This window comes from Mytilus californianus, unplaced genomic scaffold (genome assembly GCF_021869535.1).
Source record: "Mytilus californianus isolate M0D057914Y unplaced genomic scaffold, xbMytCali1.0.p SCAF_10, whole genome shotgun sequence".
NCBI lineage: Eukaryota > Metazoa > Mollusca > Bivalvia > Mytilida > Mytilidae > Mytilus > Mytilus californianus.
The window spans coordinates 39,109,227-39,128,239 of NW_026262582.1; the positions used below are offsets into that span (position 1 = coordinate 39,109,227).

At 31.1% G+C, this 19,013-nt stretch overlaps 1 long non-coding RNA gene across 1 annotated transcript; it reads left to right on the top strand.

The window, feature by feature from the left end:
• Positions 1 to 8,235: 8,235 nt before the first annotated feature.
• On the top strand, positions 8,236 to 9,305 carry LOC127718084 (uncharacterized). Its single transcript, XR_007989553.1, has 3 exons — positions 8,236 to 8,373; positions 8,756 to 8,908; positions 9,233 to 9,305. It is a non-coding gene; the product is annotated as an uncharacterized LOC127718084 (long non-coding RNA).
• Positions 9,306 to 19,013: the final 9,708 nt, after the last annotated feature.

Genomic DNA, 19,013 nt, shown 5'->3' on the forward strand with positions numbered 1-19,013 from the left:
GACAGACAGACAGACAGACAGACAGACAGACAGAGAAATCAAACCAAACCACCAGACAGACAGACAGACAGACAGACAGACAGACAGACAGACAAAACATTAAGACAGACAGACAGGCAAGATCTTAAGACAGACAGACAAACAAGACCACCAGACAGACAGACAAACAAATATAATAAAGTCTCCTACAGCTCAACTTCACAGGTCAGGGACTTATATAACTAGTTAACACTAGACGAGTAACGATCTTTATCAATCAACAAAATGTTTTATAGCTAATTAGGCACAAGTCCCATACAAATCAATTTAGTTTAATTACCAATTAAACTTAACCCAAGTTAAACTTAATCAGCATATCTTTGCGTCTTGGCTTTAAACGCCATATATAAATATTTAACATAACGTTGCTATGAAATAAAGAGAAGAGCAAATATATTTGCTGGTTCCCGCAAGGTACATGAAATACTGTTGAGACCGAATACCTACAGATAAGCCTTTTTCAACTGATTTTTACAGTTCCTTTTTATGTTGTACTATTAAACCACTGTTCCAGGATAGGGGGAGGGTTGGGACTCCGCTAACATGTTTAACCCCGCCACATTACGTACATATGTGCCTGTCCCAAGTCAAGAGCCTGTAATTCAGTGGTTGTCGTTTGGTGCCGTGTTACATATTTGTTTTTCGTTCTTTTTGTTTTTGTACATTAATTAGGACGTTAGTTTATTCGTTTGAATTGTAAAACGTTTTACATTTGTCATTTCGGGGCCTTTTATAGCTGACTATGCGGTATGGGCTTTGCTCATTGTTGAAGGCTTTACTGCGACCATTTTTTTAATTTCTGTGTCATTTGGTGCCGTGATACATATTTGTTTTTCGTTCATTTTTTTTTTGTACATTAATTAGGACGTTAGTATTCCATTTCTATGAATTTATGGTATTTCAAGTGAAAAAACTCGGCTAGATTTTTTTAAATTTTAAGTCTTTCATATTGTAATGTTGCTTATTATCGGGGTTGTTATGCTACTGATGAAGCAATTATAATTAATCATTTAAAATTATTTACATTTGTTAAAATATTCTCGAGTATGTGTATATAATTTACACCCCAAGATATAATTTTTATATAAAATGATAGATTTCTATAATGGAAATCATGACAAATGCAGGGTATCCAATTACATTTAACGACATTCTGGTGTAAGTAGTAATAAAATTTTGAAGTGTGGCTTAATTTTCGAGAAATTAAACATACACCAAATACGGTTATAATATTTTCACGCAATTTGATTTGAAATTTTAAATATGTATGGATAAATTCAAATAAAAAATACACTTAAGTTAACATACCCTTTTCAAGTTTGCCCTTTTTGACGCTGGATCGGACTTTTGGGAATATCGGCTGTCCATAGACCTAACCTCCTCGACTAGCCTCTTTAACTCCGGATTGCAAATTGTCATCCCATCTTTTGTAAGCTTCCTTATTTGGTCCGTCATTCTTCTTTTCAGTTTTTGGCCTTCTGTGCACCCGTACAACTCCATAGCAGCTTGCGGCAGTTTGTCACGCAGCTCTTCACCTCCTCTAACACCAAACTCCAATTACATCTGGTTTTGGTGTAGGCTCTTAATAGATATAAGAAGATGTGGTATGAGTGCCAATGAGACAACTCTCCATCCAAGTCAAAACTTATAAAAGTAAACCATTATAGGTCACAGTACGGTCTTCAACACGGAGCCTTGGCTCACTACGAACAGTAAGCTATAAAGGGCCCCAAAAAATTACTAGTGTAAAACCATTCAAACGGGAAAACCAACGGTCTAATCTATATAAAAAACGAGAAACGAGAAACACTTATGAACCACATCAACAAACGACAACTACTGAACATCAGATTCCTGACTTAGGACAGGTGCAAACAAATGCAGCGGGTTTAAAATTATAAGTTGTTCTATGAAGCTCACTTCAGTGTCGGATTTTCTGGTCGGAGTAGCCATGCTCTTAGTGGGTTCGAAACGAAATGGTCAAACCGACACGTGGAAAATAGGTAAAATTGTCGCAAAGGTCAATCATTGGTCAGTACAGAAAAAAAACAACAAAAATCGTCCGTGCATGGTTCGGATCAAAGGTAAAACAGACTAGGTTTAAGTAAATGATAATTGAATTATTCCCCATATATATGGTTTCAATGCGCAAATATAATAGATTATTAAAAAAAATATTGTAAGATATTTTGTTAATTTTTTTCGAGTTATTTTTTTTTTAATACAGACAAACCTATAGATGTATAGCATAGGTTTGCATGTAGAATTTCTTTGGCCTTCACTCATATACACATGTTCATCTATATGTATTTTGAAATTCCAATCCTTAAAAATGAACGAGAGAGATCAGTTCGTTTGTATTTGCTTGCTGTACCTGCAGTACAGAATGATGTTATTGCCACCTCCGCCAGTACCACCTTTTCAGTCGGAAAATGATTCATCTTTTTTTATGATTTTGAACATTCTTATAACATATCTCAGAAGTCTAAAGATGCCGTTACCGTTTTATAATTTTTCAATCAGAAATAGGATTTTAGATTTCGAGGTTTCACTACCGCTATCTACTAACGATCCGTACAGAATTTTATCAGACAGACCTTTTGAATTTTGGATTGTTTCTGGGGAAACTGTGTTTAACGTTTGAAAATTTATTAACTATTAGTGGCCATAGAAAATTCCATTGCATCCATACTCAGGTATGCTTTTGTAAATTTTAACATGTTTTCGATTGATCGGGATGTATGGACACACAAAAATATGTTTACCTTAAATATTGTTATGAGCGACCGATAAATATTTGATATTTTCAACACTGGCACTTGTTGAGAGGACACATCCCATTTTCATTTTCTGTGTTTATTTTTAATTTGAAATATATTTTCATTATTTACTTAATTTTTACTTATTTTCGATCATTTAAAGTGTTCCAACTCTTATTTATGTGATTGAAAAAATTTAGGTTGCTCCGCTATTCCTATTGTTGAAAACAAACACACAAAATAAAATAGGGGGGGGGGCGGTACTCCACATGCTCCTGTTATTTTTGTCTTTTTAAATGTTCAAGTAATGACGTTGAGGAAGTTTTGTACTTAAATTTCGATCTATTAATGACATTTTTTTTTATTCGTCAGATAATTTAATTTGCATCCGAAGATAATTATAGATTATCCATTAATATTAAATTAAACATCACAAACGCGGACCGCGAAGAGGACACCCATACACAGAACGTTACATGTACACCTGTGTTTCAAATTACACGGCAAAATGCATATTGATATTGAACTTAACATTATAATTGTGTATTTTTTACGTTTTTAGTTAAATTCCTTTTAATATTTAGTTTTTATAGGCAAAGTTAAGTTAATATATCTTATTGTTATCGACGATCGAGGCGCATGAATTGTATTATTTGTAAAATCAAGATCAAGATTGTCATATCTTTCAATGTTGAGTTTATTGAATTATATGATCTCATATGTTCAGAGAAATAAAAATTGAACAGCGTATCGCCGAAATTTGTGTATCATTGGTTTTAGAATCCAAATATTGATTTTCGTAACATAAAGCGTTCTTTAATCGACAGTTTTGTGAGCATGATACATTTGTAGACTTTTCACCAGTCGAAGACCTATATAAACATCTTTGGTTGATTTTTATCGCTGTTGTGATATTGTCTTGCTGTCATATTGTTGATTGATACACACGCACACACTTACATTTTTGAATCCGTCAACATGAAAATTGTGAATATAAATCAATTAAAGAAAGTATGAAATTAAAATACTAGTAAATTTGCAAAAATACATTTGGATGAAATTGAAAATGGAAATCTTAGTTCTTCGCCTCTCTGTCTTTTTCTCATATATATATATCTAACTATTTTGTTTTCTACTATTTCAGATAGTTATTGATAACCAAAAAAATATATGCTATGTCCATTCCGGATTTCTTGGCCACAATAACGATGCCTTCTGCTATCAGCAAATCCGGCAGATTGGTCCAGGACTGGAAAATGATTTCCCAGCACACTGTTTTATACTGGCTGACAGTATCTACCCAAATGCACCACCTCTTGTAACTCCTTGTAAGACATTTAGGGTAATTGGTGCGCTTTACAGACACCCGAGATGGGAAATGTCATCTATTGTTGAGCTGTGTGCTGCCCTGGTTAAGAGAAGAGCTGATTTGATTAAAGACGTTTACAGTTAATAAATATACTTGCTATTGAATATGTTTAGATACTGAAATAAATCTTAGTTTGTGTAATTAGAGGTTGTATCTGTTTGAATTGTTTTCTCAAAGTTCACAAATGGGTTGGTTTAGATTATAAACTTGTTCAATTAGTATTGTCCATTGACTTTAAAATTCCTATTATTGTTTAAAAAGATATACATCGTTCTACTGTTTAATTGTTCATAAATGTGTCAATAACAATACCTTAGAGGAAGCGGGGCATCTCAAAATTATCGAATAACTTATAAAAAGTTAGATTATAGAACAAAGAATGGAAACGAGGAATGTGTCCAAGAGACAACAACACAAATGGCTAATAAATAAGAAGATGTGGAAAGAGTGCTAATGAAACAACTCTCCAAGTCACAATGTATAAAAAGTTAACAATAATATGTCAAAATACGTCCTTCAACACGGAGCCTTAGCTCTCACCGAACAGCAAGCTATAAAGGGCCCCAAAATGACCATTGTATCACAATTCAAACAGGAAAACCAACGGTCTAATCTATTTAACAAAACGAGAAACATTTATCAAACATACCAACAAACGACAAGCACTGTTCCTGACTTAGATTCCTGACTTAGGACAGGTGCATATAATATATGCAGCGGATTTGAACGTTTTAACAGGCGCAAACCTTCACCCTAAACCTGATACAGCAGTATAACATTACAAACAGAAAAGACGCACTACACAATATTAATTGAAAATGGCTTTACTCTTAGACTATAAAAATAATGAATGTAATATGAAATCGTGAACCAGTGAAAGTTACTTTTCATATGTTGTAATGGCTCTTGCTCTTTCTGCATGAAAGAAAATAAACTTTCAGAAAGCAAAAAAATATAATAATTTTGCAGCCATCAGCTACATTTTCTTTTATCTGTTTTGACTCCTTATAATTATAAAATCTTGATTTATTTCCTTGCAAAAACTTCTAAGTTTGTTCGATTTCCCGTAGTATGTACTGCAACGCATTTAAAAAGATTGGAATTGATGACAGGGGACTCTACAAGGATCATGTAAAAGTTCCCTGAAATGATATATTTGGGAATCAGAGTGAGAAATGCTATAGACTTCAAATTTGACCCTATTTTTAACCAGAACTTAATCTTTTTCTCCTTTATCATGTTTATTTTATACTCAAATTTAAACAGATGATACAATTTGAAATCAACATTTTGTTCCAGCATAGGTTTTATCTCTTTGGCTAATATCGATATTGACACAGGTGGAATACTTCAAACTTAATCTATAACAAGTACCTCATCGTACGAAGTTGATAAATCTCAATTGATACGTGGCGCCGTTGCATGTTTACATTTTAAAAACTTCAAATAACAGGGTTGTGCTCCTTATACAAAAACTGTTACGAGGAAGAACCACTTTATGGACACCACGATATGTCTGTGTCCCAATTTACCAGCGACGCTCTTTTGAAGTGTTTAATCTTTAATTACAAGGATAGTCATCTAATGTCAATTTGTTACCGATTGTATCACTAAAGAGACATTTATTGTCGAAATACGGATCTGGTGCAGTAAAATTAGTACAGTTAATGTTGCTGTATCTTATTCCCGATTGTAACATTTTGACTGAGTATATATTTGCATAATTGGTGATAGAAAAATAAGGTATGGTATGATCGCCAGTGAGACAACTCTCCACAATAGACCAAAATGACACATAAATTAACAACTATATGTCATCGTACGGCCTTCAACAATGAGCAAAGCCCATACCGCATAGTCAGCTATAATGTACATAGCAGTAGACGTGTGTCTTTTCAACGCGGGCGATTTCGCTACTGTTGGAGTTCATTTGATTGCCTCAGTTTTTGTTTGTAACGTTTTTGTTTTGTTCTGGTAATCGCTTTTTGAGATTAGAAGATCATTAAACTATTCTTTTCTAAATTTACACATGAATTTTGAAGATACGTTTAAACAACAAATGCCATAATAATCACTATACAATAATGTATTACAAACATGTACGTCTATTTTATTAGTAGGGCCAGCTCCTAATGATAAAAATCTTAATATAAAAATTAGAACTGTTCAACATGCGGTATAATTGATACAAGAAAAAAAAAAACACGAGAAATTTTGAGATGGGCAAACAAATAAAAAAAAAGTAATAATCGAAAGAAAAGCATAGGTTTTTTAATTATAGAAGTGGACAGATTTTAAAAAACCTTAACTAGATATTAAGGATTTTCGAATACAAAATTGTAATGTGATTAAAATATGCCTCAACTTTATGTACTACTAGTTTGTAATGTATATCCTAAAATTAAATCAAGGACCTGTGCATGTTTAAGTCATGTGTCAAATTTTTAAAAATATTTTAAAATTCTTTTGTACACAAAAAACGTACGATTATATTATTACAGAAAAAAAATCTTGTATAGTATATATAATTAAAAATATAGCAAATTGTTGATTTTGAGTTCCTTTATATTACATAATTTACATGAAGTAAGTAATTAAGTTAATTTTATGTAGAGTCGGACATGATATGTACAACTGTACTAACAATTATGAAACATTCATCCTCACAGTTAGGAAACTTATAAAAGAGAGGCAAAAGATACAAGAGTGCCATTCAAACACATATAAGAAATCCTTTTTGAGTCTTGAGCACTTTACAATATTCTAAGTTTGTAAGAAAATGGTAATTCCTTTCTTCATGATAAATACTCGCTTACGCTCGTGCTTAATCATAAACAAAGAGATTCTCATTTTCTTTTATATACGTAGCTACAATGGATAAGTGCCGGATTGTTGAAAAGATACCACGAAATAAGAGGGTGGGTAGTATCTTTTTAATGATCCGACCCTTGTCCATTGTGTATATTATTTTTTTTACTACTTTTCAAAATTACAGTTCTTTCATTAGTTATGCCATTTTATCGGTGAGATCAAATAACTACCTAATACCTTTGAATGATTCACGACAAACAACAAATAATAAGAAGTTTGCAGGTATATATATATATACCTGCAAAAATATTTTCATGATATTATTGACTGGTTGTATATATGTTTATCAGAAATATTTTCACAAAAATATTTTAAAGACATTTTGTTTACATCAGAAATTAGGTGTGAATGATATTTTACTAATAACATTTCATCCCAATGTTTGATTGCAAATATAAAAACGTTTTTTGTAAATATTTTTTTATAATAAATAAATAAATATTTTTTGCTGATGTTTTTTAAACGTTTAAAAGACAGTTTTATAAATGAGAACAGTTTTATGTCGACGAAATATTTCTTTACAATATTAAAACAATATCTGATGGACATTTTTATATTATAATTATAATATATATTTGTAAGATGTGTAAAAGAAATGTTTATAAAACATTTTTGATTAGTATCTGCGTTAAGCATAGGTTTGATGTATAATAAAATATCTTTTTGATGTAACATCTAAATAATTTTCTTGTCCTAATTAAAAATATAAGCTGGTAATATCTAATGAATATTTAAATAACGTCTTAACAAAGTATTTTTTCGATTTTATTTAGAAAATATTAGTTGAAGACCCTTTTATAAACATTTTAACATAATATGTCTTCAAGATATTTGTAAGATGTATGACAGAAATATTTGTCAAATGTTTGTAAGTAATATTTGAGTGAAGCAAGTGTTTCATATGGAAAAGAAATATTTTTTAGATATCACATTAACATGCATGACTCCTCATTTTTATAGAAGCGCTTTAATAATTCCAAAGAGGTTATATGAGATAATCTCCTTGATAATTTTAACCTTTGAGGAACATTTCAATCGTGTATTATTATAACTTTTTTCGTTCAACTTTAATTGATGAAACATAATAAACAAATATATACATAGTGATATTTGATACAACCATTCTGTTAATCAAACACATTCTGATAAGGTTAACCAGATGTTGGACACATTTCAAAGATAGTTGCTATAATGGTAATTAAGATTATAGAAAATCTAAATGTAATGGGATGGTCATTTTTGAGGTTATTTCCTGTCGTCTATTTGTCACTTCCGAAAGCAGTGAAAACAAAGAAAACTAAAAGAGAAAATCACAGTTCAAAGAGAAAGAAACATGTAAGTTGTAATTTTAAAAAATCGTAATTGATACACGGACTCGACTGAATCTTGTTTTTTTGTCCTCGGCAAAACTTTGGCAAAACAAAATCTGTATTTGAATAGTTTGTAGGAGTAAAAATCACAAAAAGTTGAAGACGCTACTTCTTTAAATTATATGTATGCAGTGTTATAATTAAACATTAGGATATCATGGAAAAGTGAAAAAGATATATTTTAAACAAAATGAAATTGCATGTATATGTAAAAAAAGGGGGTAAAATGTGAAAAAAATATCATACGGAAAAAGACTATACAAATTTGCAGACATATTCGTGTATGAATTACTTGAAGTAGAGTTTCTTTTTAATATACAATTTTACATTCTCATATAAATTTATAGATCTGGTATTTGAGAACTACAGAAGACAAATTAAAGCAGAGTGCAAAAGGAATTTTAATAATCATTGATAATATTCTGGCTTCAAAATGCATGGAAATGGAGATGGGACAAAATGCATTCTACCATTTGATAGCCCAGAATGAATTACTTTAAGTAAGTAACATAATAGCCATCTTTTATGCTACATCGGATTTGAAATTCGCAGATATATATATTCATAAAATGTTTAATATTACTGTCAATGCTACGTGTCACTTTGATTTAGATTTGACTTTGTATTTTTCACTTGAATTCTTTATTTAGTTAGAACGTTTTTGACATAGTTCTGTTTCCTGAATCTATATCATAATCAATATAACGGCATACCTGTAATCTAATTATTATAATACAATTTTTTTCATAATGTTTGACTTGATATTGGCTTAAAAGCTTAAATCTCAATTGAGTTTAAACATTTATGTATTATTTCTTCTTCAGAAGGCTAACAAGAAGAGGAGGCTCGCAGTAGAAGATACAGACTCTGAATAATTAATAAAATGTTAAAATGCTATTCAGGAAAACTCAATATTCATTGACAGTCGTCCTGTGATATGAATAAGCTATTCTATCAATGCTTTTGTGTTGGCAGTATACAATGTCATGCTTTGACTGCTCTTAATTGTTTGAAAGAGTTTGAAAAATATCAAACAAAAATTCAAATTTCCACAAGTCGGAGAAAAACAATCGCATTGCAAAACAAAATAAAAAAATAAACAGTCTACATTACACTACATATAATGATAGAACAAGAAACAGGTGCCCTGGAGGAGAGCTGATAAATTTTAGTCTAAATATGCATGATATATTTGCAAGCTGAGAGTTGGCCTGGCCATAAAACGTTTTTTGAATATTTATATAATGTTTTTTACAAACATTTAACCAAGATGTTTTAAGAATATTGGGAAGACATCCATAAAACATTGTTGAAATATTTAATTAACATTTTCAAGAGATATTTCTACCTAAACTTGCCTCTGATATTTTAAAAACATTTGGTAGACATCCATAAAACATATTTTAGACATGAAAAGGAAATTTTTGGATAACGTTTGATATATATGTTGTCTGGATATTTTCAATTGACACTGAATGATATCAAAATTATGTTATTTAAATATAAAATCACAATATTTATAAAAAATGTTCTTTAAACATTCAGAACAAATATCAGCTGAAAATATGCTATTCACATTAGTACAGCCATACATTTCACGTCAAAACAATATTTCTGAATGATATTTTTGTGACATTTTGCAATATATTTTAAAAATATCAATAAAATGTTTTTGTGCTACCTGGGTATAGTAGATTTAAATCATGAAATATTTTTTAAAAGCAAAATCACATGACTTTTCAGTATACTGTATTGAAATTTCAATTGAACTATTATGAACCTGAATATTATGTGTAACTTACAAAACTTTGAATTTTTAAAATACTTTTCTACCTCAGGAATAGATTAACTTAGCTGTATTTGCCAAAACTTTTAGGAATTTTGGGTCCTCAATGCTCTTCAACCTCGTACTCTATTTGACCTTTTTAACCCTTTTTTTTTATACGAGCGTCACTGATGAGTCTTTTGTAGACGAAACGCGCGTCTGGCGCAAATACAAAATTTCAATCCTGGTACCTATGATGAGTTTATTTACAAAACGAGACATATTCGAACTAATTGCATAGTATATATATAATACGCCTGTTACTAAATTTCTAGTTAGAAACATAATTCTAGGTACATGACGATTTACTCTCAAAGTGATATTTAAACAGATGAAAAGACTGGCGATATACATTGATATGTTATAACCTAAAATCATAAGACTTTAATATTGTTTAGCGTTGCTTCAATTCCAATGTTATATGTTAAATGTTATATCATTCATGATTCATGTCATAAATGAGCGTAATGGCAACCAAAAGGTTTATAAGTATAACCCTGTTGCCTGTTGTCATGAAATTGAATTCATACCCAGCGAAATAGTTCTGTATATGTTCATTAAATACTTGATTTGGGCATACAATATGTATCAGTGCATTTAATTTAAATTGTAAGTAATAGAGATACCAGGCTGATGATGGTGTATGCTAGACGAGCCTTTTGTCCACAATAGACATGATGTTTATGGATTTATAAAGTATCAACAAAATAAACTATCAAAATAATTTAAAGTAGCATCAATATTAAAGTAGATATGACAGGGAAATAGTCTTTACCTTAGACACAGACGAAGAGCAGAGCGAAAGTGCAATAACGAACTACGATTTCGCCATATATATATATATATATATATAAAGATGTAAAACTTAAATCCTTTTCCCTGTATCTGTCAATAAAAAATTTTGTTTTAACACTAGCAAGTTGTGATATGATTGCAAATATTCAACTCTCCATCAGAGACCAAATGACGTAGAAGTTAACAGCTATAAGTCACCGTACGGTCTTCAATAATGAGCAAAACCCATACCACAGAGTTAATTTCAAAGGGTCCCGAATTGACAAATGTAAAACGTTCAAATAAGCTAAAAACTAACAGCTTGATTTATGTACAAAATAATGAACGGAAAACAAATATAATAAACAGTAAAAAAACGACAACCTCTGAATTACAGGCTCCTGTTCACATTTGCCGAAATCCAGTTTGCTCATACTGAGAAGCAGTTTTAGCACACGACCAATCTACTGTTATATATTGAATGGCTTTCTTTATATTATTGCTGGAATATTTCATTCTGTTATAGCTCTTTTAACGACGATAAATGATCAGGACAGTTGTCTCGAAATGTTTTAAAATAATGTGTATATTTTTATTCTGTTTAGAAAAAAAAATCCACACCTATGTAACTGAAAAATTGTCAAAACTGAAACATGCAACTAATTTGTAGAGAATTATGCTAAGTTATCGTAAAAGTTTGATTAGGACGCTTTGAAAGACGGATTAAGGTTAATTACAAATTTACAATTTAAACATGTTTAAATATGGTAGCAAATTGTCACTTCAATGAAACAGGCGGAGTCATGAAAAGATAAAGAGAGGAAATAAACCCGAAACAGTCTCATATTTTTTGTTTCGTTCCGCTAATTTTTTTTTTACGTTTTCGGTTGTTTTGTAATAACACCACCTTTTCAAAGGTTAATAAAATTTCGATTGTTTTCTATTTTAATTTGTCATCTACTTTATTTCCCGTTGTAACTATTCCTTGCTTCAAAGTCACTATAAATACCTCATTCAATGGCCAATGTACAACACATTGGATCAAGGGATACCATGGTAACTTTAATACGTCTAAAGTGCAATATCATTCAGAACTTATTAAGACAATAATACATAAAGAAAAGGAAAAGAAAGGCAAAAGGTAAGAAGTAATGAATAACAAATTTCATGAAAAAAAATGTTGTTCTAGTCTAAACTTGTCCATTTTTTCATGAAATATATATCTTCACAAAGAAGAAACAAAAAACAAAATATCTAAAGAGCCTCACCTAAATCTAAACCCAATATCAACAATGGCCGAAGGAAAATTCTATAAAAACAATAAAGCAATCCTTCTAACTGGATTTTCTCCCAGGCATAGATGAACTAAGCAAGATTTTGGTACGTATTTTTTAACAATTGGTTTTCAAAGTTCTTCAACTTGGAATTTGATTTTATCTACCAACTGTTTTGATTCGAGCGTCACTGACGAGTCTTTCAATATATGTAGACGAAACGCATACCAAGTTATAAGCCTGATCTCTTTAAATGTTCAATACATAGTATTATCAACGGGTCGCACACATGTTTGGTCGATCCAAATATGTGTATATTGATGTTGATTCCGTACAGTAAATGCATTTACGAATCTTTTATAGATTTGCTAGAAATGAAAAAAAAAAAAAAAATAAATCCTCTCGTCAATATTAAGTGAAAAAATGAAAACTTGATTGCTATTTCGCCAGAATTGTTTTTTGACTTTGCGCTAGTTTTTAGATATTACAATATGGATAAAATATAAGGAATACGTATGGTGTAAAGCAACCAGTTCAGGATTCTTTCATTTGGACAAGCACATGAAAATATGGCAGAGTAAAAAAAACTAGTAGGTTTTTAAATGTAAACCCTCATCCTGTTAAATCTCGATAAGTTGACTATCAAAGAGTGAACACAAATATAGAATAAAATGAGTACAGCAAAAAAATAAAAACACATCAATGATACCAAGGCTTATACTTTTGTATACCAGACTCGCGGTACGTCAACATATTAAGACTCATCAGAAACGCCCGAATAAAACTAGTTGGACGGTCAAATCTTATCCGAAGTTGAAGGGCATTTAATTTTTTAAAAAATCAGGTCTGAACAAGTATTTTGTTGGATGTAGGTATAATCTAAATCAACTTCAAGTAGAATATTTTTTGCATAGGTAAACCAGGAGTATACTCCTTCGGTGTCTACGATTTTACTTAGCATGTAACCTTCTTTCAAAAGATTATCTAATTTAAAACATTCTAATCACTTATTATATAATAGAGTTTGTGATTAAATATTAGATTCTATAGGAAGTCTCCCCAGTTCAGCTGTAGTTGCAAGATAAGATGCATTCTTTCTAGTTCCAAGTAAAAATTTTAAAAATCCGAATGTAGTTTTACAGCAAAAACTTTAAATTTCTACTTCTTTTCCAGAATTTAAAGCTCCATTTGTTTGCTCTATAAAGAGATAAATATGTGGCTAAATAGGTCACTTCAAAGTTGTATATCATGATTGGTTTTATAAGTGAATCAGAGGTGTCATGCCTTTTTGACTGGTAAATTATTCAAATAATTAGTATAAGCTATCAAACCAAATAAATCTTTTTTTCCCTTTTTACTAGTTCTGTAGTGCTATTAATGATAGTACATAAAATATCTGTAATTACTGAAGTCTGGTATATATGGGTGACAGAAGACCTAATGCTAAATTCATCGAATTTTAACGTGCTGTCTATCTTGCAGTATCAAAATGCCATAATTCCATATCTCAACGATGTTGAAACATTTATCATGTTTATGAGAATAAAAATCAAGGTATTTCCTCATTCAGTACTTTTAGATGAAAAGACTTATTGTTATATTGATTAGGGATTAATCATAACTTATTTTGTGGACTTACAACCTGTAAGTGATGACAATGTCCACAGAGAAAAATGAGTCGTTGAAGTTTTATAAATATCTTTGCCAAAAGATTGGATCTGAGAAGGCCATGAAAATGAGGAGGTTGTTTACAACTATTAACAACCTGGGAGATTAAAATGGCAAAAACGTAATTACTTGTGGAAGTATAGGCGAAAGACTAATGTGATTTGAACGCTATGACGATTGATCCTTTCTTTAAAATTAATGAATCAGAAACAGAAGCTGGTTTTGAAGGAAACAATATTCCCTTAATTATGAATACCGAAGTGAAACAACATTGTTTTGCTCACTTATGCCTTCCAAAACATTCAAATGTTGTCCATGATAGCAGAGATCTGTGGCAAAAAAATCATCTGGGAATTGTTCTTTCTAGTGAACAATATAAACTGTCCTTTATATGTATTTAATCCATTAAGATTTTCATCAAAACAAATTCATGGTCCATGTGTTTCAGATATTAACGATCAACTCGATTGGATAATTTGCATTAAATGTGACCAATGGATATTTCAAGCACAGCCCTAGGTTAGTAGAGCACGCAAAACATGGCCTGCAACTGAAAATATTTCAAAAATAATATCTTGTGGTATGTCATTTGTTCCAATTTTTGATGCAAAGAATCCACATACGAAAATCTGGAATGGCGAATTTCATTTTCTGTAGCAGAGAGGTTTTATATTTTCCTTCAGTCACAAACAATTATTATGCTATGCCATGTTAAAAAGTCTGCTAAAGGAAATATTAGAGGAGCAAATGAATTTGAAAGGGTTATTTTGTTCCTATTTCTTAAAAACATTAATGTTTTGGGTTTCAGATGAAAATGAACCATATCTATGGAGACCAGATAACATCATACCATGTTTCATGCCATGTCTTCAAAGACTGCTGTACTGTGTAAGATATTCAATGCTGATGCATTATTTTATTTGTGAAAATAACCTGTTCAATTTAAGGTTCAATCCCAATAACAAAATCAAAATGACTTCTATTCTTAAGAATTTATATGAGCAAGGAATCAATTCTTTTGCATCTACTGAAACCCTACTGTTTTATCAAAACCAGTCGTATGAAACCACCGAGTTCTTTATAATTGAAAACACCAGACTAATACAACATACAATTCCATCATTTGCTACTTTTAGTTGTGTTAGAACATTTAAAAAACAGCTACATTATCTTCTACATCATTTTAGAACTGCGGTATCTAAAGGGTTATTTGCTTTACAATAAACAGGTTCTTTTCCTTCTGATCCAGAGTCTATAAAATATCAATTTAGCTCACAAAACAAACTCTAGTATTCCATGTACAAATACTGTCTCAGTCATTTATTAGTAGGTTCACATTCAGATCCAGTATCAGGATGGCTGACGTTGGCTTCCTTCTTCTATGCTAATAAACATTACATAGCCTCACTAACCGTAATAAAGCATACCTGCTGAAATACACACTTTTTTATTCCATTCATTCTTGGATATACCAGGTTCAAGAAAAAGTTTAAATGATATCCAAAAGCATGTGCTGAAGCTGATGGAACCAGAAAAACTGTATACAATATTAAAAGCATTGTTAATTTATCCAGTTGCATTTGAATTAAATTCAACAATTATTCCACAAGAACTAGAGCAAGATCTTACAACAAAGGTTAGAGTTGAGTACCATCCTTTATCATTTGCACATTTCCTCAGCTTCTTATGTTTCTTCCACCTACATGACAGAACATCATGCAGACATCATTTACAACAACTTTATACGATTAGATACAAAGTTTTTGAATCACTTACTGGGAATTTCATGGATACATGTATTTTAGTGGTATTGCGCATCAGCTAATAGGGGAGAACTACATTGCCAGACAAATATTCAAACTGATCGCTCAGTACGCTGAGTATAATTTAAGCAGTGCAGCAACAAGGCTATGTCGTCTCATCTGACATTATCAAATTTTGTAATTTTACAAGTAACTTAGTGTTGAAATTATTAAATTCATGCATCCGAAGCGTTATTCTGAATTTAACTTAATCAGGAACAATCAAAACTAAATATTTTAAGGCAAGTGGTAAATTTATAAGAAGAAACGCTTTAATTTATGGGAATCAAACCAACCAGTTTGATGTGAACTAGTCTTTCTCTTATACTTTGTTACTTGTGATTATTGGAACAAAGATTGCCACATTTATAAGTAAGAATAAATTGTTTATTATCACTTTCCGTATCATTATTATTAATATTATTATTAAAATAATTATTGTTATTATTATGATAAACATTTATTAAACCCTGAATATTGCGTTCGAAATTGTATCCGAATTTTCTGGTAAATGATTCACAGCAACCTGTTATCTCAGAGCTACCACGGTGACGACTTATACAAAAATAGATCAGAGACATTAGTCTCAATGAGGTATTCATATCCAGGCTGGGAATATTGATTTGTCCAACAATTTCTTGTCAAATTCAAGTTAAATTTTCTTAATTTGGATGATTATAAGAACTTTCAATGACATTGGTAAATACCAAACTTTTTAGGATAGATTCAGTACAATACAAATTTATCATATATTTTTCTATAAAGTCTCGATTGGAATCTTTTAATTCTGTAACTATCTAATGAACACATTCTTATTGAAAGACTATAGAAGAAACGGTTTCTGAAATCAATTTTTAATTCAAGGGGAACAGCAGATTTGTATACAATATGACAGTTCAAATTTGAAGATGAAAAAAGAAGAAAATGACCCTTTGCAACACACACTGCTTGATCATTCTATGCTTCCAATCAACAGCACCCAAGATCTTTAAAAACCCAACAATCTCGTAAAATTAAACTTTGGTTCTGTTTAGATTAGTAGGCCACTGAATCAATTCGTTCCTCCTTTCATAAAGGGCGTTTAAAACAAAATGTTAACCATCTTGACACTGTGCTCTTATCCACACATACAAAATAGAGATGCACAACTATGAGCTGGTTCATGAGAGTGAGCTCAAGCGGCCATTACAACTCCTCTGGCAACACACAACAGAATTTCATTAAACTAATAGATAATAAGGACAAAATTTGAAAATGTGCAAATCAACAAGAAATGTTTATCAGTTGACTTTTGTGTCAGTTATGAGTCTTTGAACTTAGAAATATGTTGCGATTTTGTTTGCCCAGTGACAATGCGGGGCTGTTGGATATATGAGCGTGATTACAAAGTTCTTTTTTTTTTGCAGAATGTTTTCAGACATATCTTAGTCCTATATAATGTGTTGGAAAGTGTCTAAAGATCAAAATACATGTCTTACGATGGTCTCAAGATGGTCAAAAATGTTTTCCTATAGAATTGTATCAATAACAAATTTATTTTGCTACTCTCAGCCTTTTCATGTTTTAAAAGACTGTCTCGGATAGCGACTGTTTCATACTTTTGTTAGGACGATCATATGATAGTCCTGAAATCTGTCATAAGACATGTTTTGTGGCTTGATGAGGATACTTTAAAAATCAGCCCCCTTGGTTCTTTTGCCATACGTATACAATATACATGATAAAATGTTTGCTTCACGATTGCGGCAAGTTTCATCTGTAAGGTCAATAACTTTATGTTTATCTCATTTATTTACTCTAAAAAGAGACATTAAAGTATTTAATATAATGTGTGAGTGAAAATGAAAGGAAGAAACAGCAACCTAAGAACACAGAACACCAATCAATATTCCAATATATTTACTATAGATATCACGTGATAGTAAATGAATTGTTGATGACAACAACTTGAAAATGTTTATCATGGTGCATTACATATATTTGTATATTTAATTGACCAACCTGTTTCTTTCTACACGCGGAATATATCAAGAATAAAACATATATTTAAGAAATGTTGTTTATTAATCACGAAAAAGCAGCGGTTTGAAGGTGATATTGTCAATTAAACTGAGTTTTAAAAAGAAACAACTAAAATAAGTAATTACGACTTCACTGACAATTAAAAATAGACATATTGACCAAGTATGTCAATCGCCATCAAATCATTATAAAAACCATGCAGTACCTGTCTATGCAAATAAACGATTACTGTGGTTGATTGTGGATCACCCAAAACAAACTGTAAGCTGATTTATTGTTAATTTATGAAGTTGAAAGTTAAAAAAAATCTGATTTTTTTTTCAATATTTGACAGAAAAACGTATGAATATTAAAAGCATTTCGTTAGTTCCCTATTTGTGTATAATTTAAGGCGACATTACTTTACTGGTGTTCAAATCTGGTAACAAACAAAAACTGAGGAAAACGCATGAAATCCAAAAGGAGCGATCTGAGAGAATCGCATGAACGCCAAAAAAAGAGTGATACCGGGTATGTAGTCAGGGTGAGCGTCTCCTGCTGTGCATGCATTACCCAATATTTTGAATGCTTAACACTTTTCAGTTGGTCTTGTAAATAAGAACTACATTTGCCGGAAAACACATTTAAAGAGTAAAACATGATGAGCTTGTATCGCGAAGGATGATAAAAGATAACACCCTTTTCAAGTTTAACAAATACTGAATTATATTTTGGCATCGCAGATTCAACGTTTGAAGTTAGTTTGTTGTCGTTTCTGTCAATATAGTACTTCCATACTTCCATGATAATTTGAACAATAGGAAATGTTAAGATATATATTCATGAGACGAACCACAAAAAAAAGTGCTCTAGTCATTATATTTGAACAAGAAGTCGCGAGCGCGTTTCTTGATGCTTTACTCTTTTGTAAATGAACTGTTCAAGGGTTAAGATTCAAGGTGTTATCAAACAGGCAGTGATTGCCTTCGCAAAAACTATCGCCATCACGTCAGCCAATCACTAATACATGTAGTACCTTTATCATAAGGCAAAGACTTTTTGGTTCAATAAAAATATATTAGTTTGTAAACTGGTAAATAGTCAGCACGCCTGTGTAGAAATGAATTATCATTGATATGGTCATAAAAATGTACTAGTTCGTAATCGGTAAGTAGTCAGCACTTCTGTGTTGACATGAATTATCATTTTATCATTGATATGGTCATAATCATAAATGAACTGTTTACAAAACTTAGAATTT